General features: G+C 45.2%; 1 long non-coding RNA gene across 4 annotated transcripts; it reads right to left on the bottom strand.

Moving 5' to 3' along the window:
- Positions 1 to 12,109, bottom strand: LOC309860588. Of its 4 annotated transcripts, none has more exons than XR_014309461.1 (3): positions 11,602 to 12,109; positions 10,906 to 10,942; positions 1 to 747 (listed from the first exon to the last, which is right to left on the bottom strand). It is a non-coding gene; the product is annotated as an uncharacterized lncRNA (long non-coding RNA). The 4 variants fall into 4 exon arrangements; XR_014309462.1 differs by lacking the exon at positions 11,602 to 12,109 and adding an exon at positions 11,315 to 11,582; XR_014309463.1 differs by lacking the exons at positions 1 to 747; positions 11,602 to 12,109 and adding exons at positions 1,517 to 3,454; positions 11,315 to 11,582.
- Between the last annotated feature and the right edge of the window lie 253 nt (positions 12,110 to 12,362).

Genomic DNA, 12,362 nt, shown 5'->3' with positions numbered 1-12,362 from the left:
TTCGTTCAGTGTTCATTTATTGGACACCTCCTAGGTACAAGGCACTGTACTATCGCAGGAAGCAAGGTAATCAAGGTGGCTATTTTTGTGAAACTTATACTCTAGATAGGAGCTACAGAGAGTAAGAAACAGCAATAAGTCAGTTATGGAGCCATGGGACATTTCAACAATATTAATCCAACTTGTAAACGTTTATGTGCATAATCTCAACGATCTATTAGATTCTAAAACACTGAGGGTAAGAACTGTGTTATTTCCATAAGACTAATGCTACCACCTTATATTTATTTGTATTATGGTTTGCTTGAAAGATGATCTTTCACATAGTTGGTGATTTTAAAAATCCTTTGAATTATTAAATTCTAATTTTTTCCCAAGAACCTTATTTATACATACCTCAGAGCAGTTTAATGTGTTCTTGATGTGACACAGTGACTTTTTGAAACCTGTCTAGCCACACAGCAGCCACACAATCTGAGGCAGACTTAACCTCTCTGAACAAGAACATTATTCTTGTATTCTTGTCACGAGGAGCGCCTTAACTCTTGAACCTCATCCCCACACAAGGACTCAACTCAAGACGTGTGTCTTGAGGGTCCTATGTCTCCTAACGAGAAGAGGATCTCTTCCTCCTCTTCTCCTTCCTCCTCCGCCCCTTCCTCTTCCTCCCCTTCCTCTCTTCTTCTTCTCCTTCCTCATCGTCATCGTCATCGTCGTCTTCTTCTTCTTCTTCTTTTTTTGGTAACACTGCAAATAGAGCAAGAATGTGGCTCTGGGACCAGACAGCTTAGTTGTATATGCTAGCTCCTTCACTTACTAGTGTTTGACCCTTAGCAACTTATTTAACCTCTCGGTGTCTCTAATTTTTCATCCATAAAATGAGGGCCACGGTAATGCCTACTTCCCAGAACTGTCATGAAGATTAAATGAGTCAATACCTGTGAGTGCCAGTATAGTACTGGCTACTTAGTAAGTGCCACACGTGTGTTTGCTCCTTTAATCTGTCCATATACAACCTATTTTCCTTTCTGAGAAAACTGGGTCACTCAATTTTATCTGTTAGACTCTTACTGACATTAAGTTTTGAATCTGGGACTTTTACATCTTGGATGCTTTAATGATTTCAGGTTATCAAACAAATAACTTTAAGAGAAGAAATACGTTTTTATCTCTTTCAACCTCAGAGAATGAGCTTCTAAAAATAAATGTTGAGTTTCTCCCTACTTTAGATTATGGAAAAATGAAGATATATGTACACACACACTCATACACAAAGCACATAAAAATCCACTCATTCAAAAGCTATATTTAAAATAAATGGGTCAGGGGCACCTGGGTGGCCCAGTGGGTTAAAGCCTCTGCTTTGGCTCAGGTCATGATCCCAGGGTCCTGGGATCGAGCCCCACATCAGGCTCTCTGCTTAGCAGGGAGCCTGCTTCCCTTCCTCTTTCTCTGCCTGCCTCTCTGCCTACTTGTGATCTCTGTCTGTCAAATAAATAAAATCTTTTAAAAAATAAATAAATAAAAATAAAATGAATGGGCCAGATGGCAGGTAATTAATATACACTAAAACTGTTAATGTCACACATAAAGATTAAAATATATCAACAGTCAGAAGCTGGGCAGAGAATTTTTGGTGTCATAATTTGCTTCTATATAGCACTTTGCCATATTATTCCCCCACAATGAAAAACAGAAAAAGCCTCTCGCACACATCTTCTTTTCTCAGCTTTGTGATTTGGAAGCACATAGCCCATGGTTTTCCCCCCACTCTAATCACTTTTCCTGTTACTTGTCTAAGTCAGAGGAAGAAAATAATTTTGAAAAAGCAACAATCAGAAAAAAAAAATCGATTACAGGGAAATAAGACTGGTGATAATCCAGATCACTTAGCAGCAGAATTTCTATGCCCAGGAAAATCAACTTGCTTTGCTTCTGTTAGTACTGGAAGGTTATGTGACAGCCTAAGGCAGACTTCAGCAGCACGGTGCCCCCTTACACAGTCAGCATCACTGCCTTGCGTGCCCCCGTGGGCTGTCCTGGGGACTCTGGGCCTGCAGAGCATTTGCAGATGTTGGTTGTTCCCCAGGGCTGACTCAGTGGCCTCTGCAGCTTCTCCGTGAGGGTTTCAGGGGTCCTGCATCCTGTTCAGAGGACACAGGGAGAATGGCTCCTGGGCTGGGAATAGCTAGCCTAGCTCCATTTGGCTCTGAGTAGCTCCTAGCAGAATTCCTGCAGACATGACTTTGGATGGTGGTAGAGAGTCCCTCCTCCTTTCAGAGCTGGTGGCCCGAGTGGCCGGTGGGAATCTCCTGGGCAGTGAGTGGAAGCCATTCCCGGCATCGGGCTCCCCTCCAGCAATGCTCCAGGGCGCCTTGGAACCAGTGGTGCCCTCGGGGCCGGCCCAGCTGTATGCCTGAGCCTTGTTTGAGGCGGAGACCCTTTTATGGGGCTTTTGCTGAGAAATGAGCTATGCTGGCGGAGAATTCAGTGCCAGGCGCTGGCGTTTCCTTGCTCCTCACATCCAGTGCTTTCAAGTCTTCTTTCATTCTATACACACTAGCTTTAACTTCAAGGGAAAGGAGGAACAAAAGATGCCCGTTTCCTCCTCAACAATTTTTAACCCCTCTTCCCCCGAGGTTAGTCTCTGCATGTATCTCTGCGGCAGCACAAGGCCCATCCCAGTGCTGCATAAGATGATAGTTTCCTCTCCTGGATTCTCCTGCCTTCCCCTTCCTGGCCATTTGCTAAGACCCGGGGCCTGCACGTCGGGCCGCCCCACTTTGCAGCCCCACCTGGACCTGCCCAGGGCTGCTCCCGCTGCTGGAGCCTGCTCAGCCGCCATCAGAACCAACCCATCCTTTGTCCCATTCCCTACACATCTTCATCTTCACTGTTGAAGACGCCGCATCCTTTATACTCACCTACATTTTATAGGACATTTTGAGTGGCACTGGGTATCAGCTGGTACCGAGTTAACCCTGTGCCAGAGGCCCCAGGTGCCGAAGCAAAGCTGAGACTGATGCTGCGATTTGGGGGTGTCTCGGTAGTTGGAGATGTGGAGCTGAGCTGATGGTGCGTCTCAGCTCTCAGGTTTCCTCTTAAGGCTCAGAAGGCCTGCCCAGCATTTCCTTCTGAAGACAGACCTTTGTGATGAGCCCGGCCTCTTTCTAGAACTTTCCAAGGCAATCAAGGACTTATTGCTCCTGGCTCTGCAGCAAGGCAGAGCTAAGCAGCCAAATGGGCATTACTGGGACACAGGTGACCGAGTCGGCTTCATCCACCAACCTGAGACTAGGTGTGTTCTCGTGGTGGTGCAACCCGCTGCTTACTCAGGCCTGTGCACAGGATGGGCGTGTCCTTCACTGAAGGTCCAGAACAAAGGTGACTCCGGATATCTCCACAGGCCACAGGAATAGTGGTGCACAGGAGTGAGGATAATGGGTGGTGGGCACTTCAAAGAAGAGCGAGGCCCTAGGGTGGGAGAGAGAGAGAGAGAGAATCCACAGAGTGAAAAAGACGTAAAAGCTTATCAACCAATCCCAATCTGTGGTCTAATTTGAATTCTAATTCAAATAAACTAGTTTTTTTTTTTAATGGAAATGTGAACCTGACTTGACATGAATAATATACCAAGTTTTAAGGCAGAGTAATGGTTTTGTGTTTATTTATTTTTTTTAAAGAGTCCTTATCTTTTGAAATCCATACTGAAATATTTATAAGGAAAGGTGTGATGTCTGGAATTTGCTTCATAATCACGATGCAGGGAGAAGCGGGAGCACGTGGGAGGAACCAAGGTGGACCACCGATGTGATCATTGTCAAGGCTGCATGGGAATTGGGAACTGGGAATGTGGGTGTCCGTTAATGTTCTTTCTACCTTGGCTTATTTTTAAAGTTCTCTATAATAAGAAGTTAAAAACAAAGAAAGAAAGAAAGAAAAGAGAAAGGAAAGGATATGTTCCAGCTGACTGGTCTCAACACGGCAAGGACCACACCCAAGTGTATGAGGATAACCGGAGAGGGCTGGGCGTTGCTGAGTCATGTGACTCTTCTGGTGTCCTCTGACCCCTGACTGCGGTAATCTTTGACCTGGGACTGTGGTTTCTAATGCTCTGCACTTCCTTTCCTGAACATTCACGAGAAGTGGTCCTGGGTTTCCATAGACCTGAAAGGCAGGTTTCTAGCTCTTCCAGGCTCAGTGGGTCTGAACCCATCCAGCTCTGCACGCTCGCTCTGAATTCCCCATTTCTGTTGATGGTTGAGTACTTCCTGTGCCGCTGTCACAGACTAGAGTCACCTTGCTGAGCCGTCTTCAACTGCCTGCTCCTCTTCTTCCTATATACCCCACGTACTCGGAAGGTTCTGTGGATTCTTCTCTCACAGCGTCACCTCTATTGTTCTCAGATTCACCTCTCTCGTTTCCACACCTCCAATCCCAGGTGTGGATCCCGTCCTGTGTGCCCTTCCTTCCCCACAGCCATCTTCCTGCCCTGATAGCCATCCTTCCAGCTGTCTGCCTTGCCCCTGACCTTCAGAGAGTGCCATGAGATCAAGAGCCTTATGTATAGTCTGAAGCCAAAAGAGGGGGGAGTCATGACATAGACATTGCAAACCCCAAATTCCTACCCTGACAATCTCAAGGGAGTCTCACTCAAAGGAACTTGGAATGATGTTTATCCCAGGCAGCCAACAAGGGAGGCACCACACCTCCAAAAGAGTCTAACATGTATAACATTATTTCTTCACCAATTGTTGATAGGTCCACAACACCCCAGATCTGGATGATAAACGAGCAAAATCCAAGGTCGCAAGGATCCCATTCAAGTGGGTCAACAGACAGATGAAAACTCAAATGACAGAGAAGGAAGATCCACAGATGTCTGCTAATTTCTCCAGTATGCCCTACAGTAGAGCAATAATACATCGGGTCTTCTAAACTGAGGACAGAAGATTTGACAAATTACTTTCAGACTTGTTCAGTCATTCATATGAAGTCATACAAAAGTGTACTAAAAAATCATCCTTAGGGATACACTTAAAAATCATCTTTACTCAGGAAAAGTTCTATTAAATGACACTGGAACCATCCGGATAATTCAGGCTATGCAGTCACCAGGAACAGCCAGCCTCAAAATGCTTGAAGAGAAAAAGGATTCCGTTGAGTCCCCAAAACACATTTGATATTTTATTAGCCTAGATTAGCAACCCGTTTTTTGGGGAGGGATTTTCTCCTTCCGAGGACAATCAGAAGCATTTCTTGGGGCAAGTGTGGATAAATGAACTGATCAGTATTTCCCTATAACTTTCTAGTTGGTTCTGGTAAGGAGGGTGCTCTTTCCTCTTTGGAAGTAATTAAGGATGTAGTCATTCAGGACGTGAGTCTTGCGGAACCAGCCAGCCAGAAAAAATGAAGACAACATAAGAGAGATTTGAAGGACTGGAGTTCCTGGTTCCAGGCATGACTGAGGCCAGTGACCCATTCCTCTCTAGTTACTTGGGTTTAGAAAGCTTTCTGCTTATTTAGGTCTAGGGGTTTTCATCAATGACCACAAGAGAATCTTTGACAAACCCAGATCAGTGGTCGTGTGAGCAGGGCAATGTAACCGTGTGAAATCCAAACAATGAAAGAAGAGAGCCACATGCTGGGTCTCCCAGAAGGCCAGTGGAATGACCCCAACTCTTTAAAAGCTAAGCTTTTTAAAGGAGAGTCACTCTCCCCTTCCAGAAAATGACCGGGTCATGTTGTAAAAGGAGGCGGTCAATGATCAATGATCCTATTACCTAATGTCATATCGTGAGAAAAATCAAACTTTGGGACCAGAAAGAGGTATCCCTGCTCCCTCCTTCACAATTTTCTCAAATTCTTAATAAAAACTGCGTATCTTAGGCAGAAGTTCTCCAATGCCAGATTTTTCACTAACATTCAAATTCTGGTTCGCTCAAGCTCTTTCTCTGCGTATGACCTCTAGGGCAGCTGTGTCACTTGCAGGGTAATTTCCAAATGCCTCAGCTGGGCAGTTGGGACTTCCAGAATTGGGCTTGACCTTTAATTTCATTTCCCAGAGCTCAACAATATAAACAACTTACACCGATGGTGCTGGTCTCTGCATGCTTTCACACTGGTGACGTTCACTCCCTTTCCATGCTCCTTAGGGCTTTGTTACGGCTGCCCCAGCAAATTCACACAGGAGGGCTTACCATCCAGGGAGGGACACCAGTGAGTGAAGCAGCAAGTGCGACAGAGACCTGTCAGCACTCTGACAGGAGGAGCATCTACCCCAACTGTGGGATATGAGGGGGAGTGTTCCGGAAGTTTCCTAGGGGGAGTTACTCTGGGTGGTAAAGCCCCCGAGAAGTGTGTGCCCCTGTAAAGGAGCCCTGGGCCAGTGGTCTTGCTGTATATTTCACCCTCCTACTTCCGCCCCAGATAGCCAGGCCATAGGTCTGTAAGGCAGTGTCAGGTGCATGCCTAATGGGCAAGATGAGCCTGGGGAGTGGTTACCTGACCAAGCCCATTTTCCCTAGCAGGCGGAGCCAGCAAAGGGGATGGAGCTACTAAAAGAAAGAAGCACCTTGGTCACTCATAAAACAAACTCCGGAGGCGCAGAGGAGGTCCCAGTAAGCAGTCTGGCGGATGGAAGACGCCAGCGGAGGGAACCAGAAGGGGCAGTGGGAGCCACAGGTGCACTGGAGCTCCTGGAGGGCAGGGAGCTCAGAGGGCTTCTGCTGGGACCTGCTCCCCTGAGGCTGGTTCTGCTGGTTCTGCAGAGCCTGTTTTGCAACTTCAGTTCCTTTCCCAGGAATGGAAGGGAGAGGACATTGGGGTGGCTGATGACCTCTGAGACACCCGTCCCTTTTCAATTCCTTCCCGGATTCAGCACCTTGGAGGAATGGGCACGGTGATGTTCGGAAAGAGGAGGCAGTGGCCAAGCCATCTGACTCAGCATGCCCTTCCTGCCCCTTCCCGTGCCTTCCCTCTTCCCGGGAGGGCTTTCCTTCCCTCCTGTCCTCCGGATCTCTCTGGAGCAGCACTTCTCCCTGGGCCATCTTTCCAGCACCTATCTTCCCTTGTATCCTTGTGTGTCCTAATTTTGATTATTTTGCTTCCATTTATTATTTATTATTATTCCGATTATTATCAGTAATTAGTTAACTGTTGTAGCTCATAAGTTTGGGTGGGGGGTACACCCTGGGCCTTAGCATAGTGCCTGGTACACAGTAGGTGCTCAGGACATATTCATCGCTCAAAGGACTGATAGATGCGCATCATGCACAGAAGGGAAGATTAGGTAATTTACTTAAAGTTACACATCTAACAAGTGACCTAAAGGAAAAGTCAGATGAATGCTACATTACCAGCCCTTAGGCAAAACACACACACCCTTCAACCCCCAAAGTCCCCAAACTCCACTGTGGACCCTTTCTCAAGCCTTCAGGTCCCTCCCCTTTCTTTGTAGGAGAAGGGTAGAAACACTTTTGAGAAACACTTTTTATTACACTACTAACCGAAGTCCATAGTTGATTCGGATTGCCTGGGTTTTTACCAACGTCTTTTCATTGTTCTGGGAGCCTGCCCAGGTGCCACGAGTTTAGTCTCCATATCTCCTTGGGCTCTTCTTGGCTGTCTTAGTTTCAAAAGCTTTCCTTGTTTTGGGTGCCCTTGCCAGTTTTGAGAACTACTGGTCAGAAGGTCTCCCCATTGAGATTTGCCTGATGTTTTCCTTGTAATTAGCTTAGGGTTACAGTTTTTGAGAGGAAGACCACAGGAGTAAAGTACTATTCTAATCACATCATATCAAGGGGACATCAACATGACTTCCTACAGTGAAAGTTGGCCTTGATAGCCTTGCTGAGGTCACGTCTGTCAGGTGTTTCTATTGTAAAGCTACTTTCCCCACTGCCACTCTCTCCCACTGTATTCTGTGTAGTGGAAGGAAGTCAGGATGCGCAGGTCACATTTTAGGAAGAGGAACTATGCTCTGTCTCCTTGAGGGCCTAGCATCTCCATGAATGATTTGGAAGTCTTCTGTACTGGCATTTTATCCACCCACCCTCCCTGCTTTTCTTATTTATTCAATCTTTTATTTATATCGGCAGAGACTCCTAGATATTTATTTGATACTTTGAGTTGTTATTCAACAGCACTTTATTTTTTGGCTCAAATTATTCTAGTTTTGGCCATTGGGGATCTTTTAGTTGGCTCCGGTGTCCCTCTGTTGTGTGTGCAGGTGTGTTTTCTTCCTTTCCTCTCCCTCCCTCCTTCCTTCCTTTTCTTTCTGTCTAGAGTACACCCCCACATTCTGGAACTACAAGATGCTCCAGGCTCATTGTATATATTTTTGGCTCCAGTCCTAGAATCAGCCATTTGGCTAAAGAAACCTGGTTTCTTTTACTGGAGAATGATATTAGAAACCAAAATCTGGGTGCTATGTGTACTCATGGCTACCAGAATATCGATTCTAGATCCCCTCAGCTGACAGAGCAAGAAAAAATGTGTGAATATTAAACCATGTATGTATACTATATATGCATATTTAAATATGTCTATGTTACCTTCTGTAACTATATTAAAAAACACAAGTTCATCCTATGTCTCCCAATCTAATCATAATATGTCTGTAACCTCCTACTCAAATAGAGGGCATTCTGGCTCTTACTACCCAACATCATTTACTTAAGCATTAAATTCCAGTATGCATGTATAGAGGTTGCAGAATTAACTTGTATCACTGTGAGAAACAATCACATCAGTCAGAGCACAGTGCTTATGTGCAGTTACTTCACCTTTAGCTTTACAGACTCTAGTCATTTCCAAAATTAATTAGGTCAACATGTTTTCCCCTATCCCTCCAGTAACGGGTACCTTTATAAACATACATTACTAAAGTAGTCAAATGCATTGCTCATATTCTGCATTCCAACCTGTGATTCTGCCAACCTCCTAAATGATGGGTTAAAAAATACGCACATATTAAGTTTCATTCTTCGTGCTAAAAAGCTCTATAGGTCTTGACAAATGCACTGTAGCATGCATTCACCATTATAGTAGCAGGTAGAATAGATTACTTTGAGTACAATGTCTGACATCCTGTCATTTCCGCAGTGAATATTGAATATAAACCTCTAAAAGATAAAGACGCTCTAAAAAAATCACTACTACATTAAAAAAAAAAAACAAACCCAATCTCTTAACATCCAGTCTGTTTAAATTTTTTCAATTGTCTCACAATTAAAAAAAAAAAAAGTAAGTGTTTAAATTAGGATACAGAAAAATCCCAATATTACCCAATATAATACAACCCTTTGTGTTGTTCTTGATGTCCTTAGTCTCTCCTTGATTTGAGTCCAACATCTGACTACAGTTGGGTTGTGATTGGGCTAGAACATCTACTCAAACTAGTGGATTTGTACTTATATCCCTTTTGGTGCCATTCAACTTCCTTTGGTACAACTACCTTGGCTTAATATCAATTCAGCTGGCTTACTAAGTAACTGGACTCAAACACCAAGAGACTTTAGATGGTAAAATCCACAGTAGGTGGAACAATTAGAAATCTAACACTCCCTCTCATATCAGACCCAGAAAGAGGTTCCTTTCTGCACCTAACAACACTTTGGTGCCTGTCATGGGAGTGAGCTTTTATGACTGAACTTTGACAGAAATAGAACTTGAGAAAGTACTGGGGAGTAGAGGGAATATATTTAGAGGCTTTCTTACTCTTCTAGATTTGATTTTAAGTATAGTATAGAGGTTCAGGTCCAGGTAATTTTGGTTTCTCCTTTATGATGTCTATACTAAAAACTTCATTGCTTGGTCTTGAACCATACTTGGTAAATGCGCAATAATATTATAATACCACCAGACAACTCCTTCATGGTGTTCTGGTCAAAGATTTCTGATGGCCCCTTATAAATAGGATCAGATTTGCAGCACAAAAGCCCATTGGCTGTCACCCTTAAATGGGACAGAGATCTGCCATCTTGGTAAACTAATGCTTGCCTTCAGGCTCATCCAAGGCCCACCTGACCCATAAAATTCCCTTAGATTTAGGTGACTCTGAGAATAAGAAAAACTGGATTTTGGTCTGAATTCAAAATCTTTCGCCACTCAAAGGGAATCTGGAGCTATCTTTTCCTATGCCTTATCATTCCATTCTTTACAAAAGGCCTGAAGAAAGAGAAAAATCCCATGAACTTTGACTCAGAGAATAGCAAGAGAGCTAGACACTGTCACTAAGGTGATGGAAAACCTCATCCCAGAGGTTCATAAAATCAGACAGGCGGTGGTAGAGGCTAGAACCCTCTAGATACCACAGAGGGCTCCCAAGGTGGAACATAGATCATCTTAGAGGATTGTTGCACCTGTGTTCCTCGAGACCTCTTCAGAATCTTAAACATTATTAAAAAGATCTGAGAAACAAATGTGGAAATCAGGAGAATAGGCAATTTAGCTAATACCTCTGTATCTGGTTCTACAAGCTCTGTAGATTGGGAATGGAACCAGTTCTCCCGGCATAATTTTGAGTAAATTGGCTCTTGGTTTAGAAATGGCCGACATGCTCTGATTAAGGATCTATTCTGCTAGTATTTGTCTGTGTTGTAGGAGGCAAATGTGTGACCTCCAGAGTTCAAATGCTGACGCATAGCAATTGTTCTATCAGATGAACCGAGTTTATTTGGTAACAGAAGGAATGAGGAGCTTCTTTTTATCTGACTATAGGCTAAATTCTCTGAAATGCCTTTAGATCAACTCAGATTATGGCGAAGATCTGGATTTTGCAGAATAATGTCCTACGGGGCTGATACTGTCTGCTCTTGGCCAAAGGGGACTGAAAGAGAAGAACCTGACGGATACTTAGGAGTCAAAACCAGCTCAAATTGAGAAAGGAAAAAGCAGTCCTACCTTTAACCATGCTGGGAGGACAGAAAGGTAAGACCAGCTGCAAAATAAACAGAAAACATTTTTTTTCCCTCAAGACTGTCAAATGTCATAATACCCCTCTCTTTGATTATTGATTCGGATCAATGACACCACCAGACCTACCTTGTTTTTTACATTTATCACTGTGGGTAGCCCACTGCTCAGCCACAAATAGCACTCAAATCTCAGTTAATCCCTGCTTCTCCGAAAGCTGCCTGAGAAACAGCAATTAATCCAGAAACGCCCATTTCCTGGGCGCCGTCCTCAGAATCCTGACGGAAGAGGCTTCCCTCCTTTCTCTGGTCCTCCCTCATCCCTCACTGCAGTCAGGCCAGTGCCACTCGTGTCCCCACACCAAGCCCACGGCTATGAGGCTGGTAGCCACCATTACCTGAGGCAAGCGTTTGCTGTCCTTGGGGTTCTCTGGGGGCCGTTTATGGGCTACCAGGGGCCAAATAAAACATTTCATTCCTGGCACCTGGGTGGCTCAGTCAGTTGAGCCTTCAGTTCAGGTCAGGATCCCAGGGTCCTGGCGGGAGTCTGCGTCTCCCTCAGCCCCTCCCCCTTTCTCTCTGTCTCACTCTCTCTCAAATAAATAAAATCTGGGGGGGGGGGCAAAAAACAACAACAACAACAAAAACCCCAACAATCCCAAACCCACCAATGTTTCATGCTTACATCTTCCGCTTTCTCCTTTCTATAATTTTTTTCCCCCTGGTTCTGGCAGCTTCTCACACATTTATAAGCACCCACATTTCTGCTTTCCAGATTCTTCATCCCCCCCCCACCCTACTTGGTTCTTGGTACTTTTTTCTTTCTTGGAGTAAGCCGCTCTGTTCCTTTTCACATTTCCCCTAAAGTCCTCTGGACCGTTTCCTCATCCTAAGATTTGGCTCTGACACGGTTCCCTGCATTTTCCCCGCCGCTGTGTCATTTCTCTGCCTTTCTCTCCTTGACCTGCGCGTTTCAGCTGCTGGGCTGCCAGCGAGCTGCTTGCTGTTGGGAACTTTGCTTTGGCTTTCTCCTTTCCTTAAGTGCTTTTATTTTGCAGCATTTGAAGAACATTTCTCGCCATTCTGTGCTTCCTTGAAAGGAGATCCAAATAGCCTTCCCTCGCCTTTCATTTTACTTGGCCTTTCTCTGCACCGCACGGTCGCTGTGGGTGGTACCGGGCCCCGGAGGTCCCGTTTGCACTCTTACCGCAAGATCCGCAGCGACGCGGCATCTGCCGACTTCACAACCTCCAGGATTTCACAACCTCCAGTCTCGCTTGCACATTCGGTTCAGGGCCCGGGAGTGGCACCCACCGATTACAACAAAATGTAGTTTCCCAAGACTACCCTCCCCTAGCCAGCTAACTGGGGAAAGGGCGGCCTCGCCCGGGGCGCGGGCAGCGGAAGGCCGCCGCTGGGCAGCCCTCCCTGCAGCGCGGAGCCGCT

The sequence above is a fragment of the Mustela nivalis genome (genome assembly GCF_964662115.1).
Source record: "Mustela nivalis genome assembly, chromosome: 2".
Taxonomy (NCBI): domain Eukaryota; kingdom Metazoa; phylum Chordata; class Mammalia; order Carnivora; family Mustelidae; genus Mustela; species Mustela nivalis.
The sequence above is the reverse complement of the archived record's forward strand: the minus strand, read 5'-3'. Positions and strand labels throughout refer to the sequence as shown.